This window comes from Morone saxatilis, unplaced genomic scaffold (genome assembly GCF_004916995.1).
Source record: "Morone saxatilis isolate NCDOM2014 unplaced genomic scaffold, NCSU_SB_2.0 Contig17, whole genome shotgun sequence".
Classification (NCBI taxonomy): domain Eukaryota; kingdom Metazoa; phylum Chordata; class Actinopteri; family Moronidae; genus Morone; species Morone saxatilis.
Window position 1 is genome coordinate 8,538,175 of NW_023339729.1, and position 509 is coordinate 8,538,683.

The 509-nt window shown below is 32.4% G+C and overlaps 1 protein-coding gene across 1 annotated transcript in view; it reads left to right on the forward strand.

The window, feature by feature from the left end:
* Nucleotides 1-509, forward strand: part of LOC118327137 (somatostatin-like receptor F_48D10.1) — a 5,964-nt gene that overhangs the window by 4,708 nt on the left and 747 nt on the right. The gene's annotated exons all lie outside the window — the stretch shown is intronic.

Genomic DNA, 509 nt, shown 5'->3' on the forward strand with positions numbered 1-509 from the left:
TGATATCAATTAGATACAATTAAAATGGATTAGTTGTCCTCATGCGTGAAGGCAATTTGAATCCATTGCAGGAATGGCGGACTCCTCCACTAACAATGAACACTTCCATATAGAAAGGGGTATTTACTATATAGAATAGAAAATTATGGAGCCAGTTGTAAATTTAGAAGAAAAAATTATAATGCCTATGATTTTGGAGAAGCTATGTGGTTCCTTGACAAATAGGTTTTTCTTTCTCTCTCAGAATATAACCCCTCTCCCCATTCCACTTTTTAAACATATAATGGCCCTAATACACCATCATATATTATGGTTGTTTTTTCAATTCAAACACATAGATTTAATCTGCTGCTAAATGCTGAAAGGTTGTCGTAATGACTTGTCTCGCACGCTCATTAATTAAAATCAGTGCATTTTTTGGGGGAAAATTCAGAAAAGGTTGTGCCAAGTATAAGGTAATTTCTTTAAAAATAGCTTTTCAATAGGCTTGTTATTATTATTATTATTAT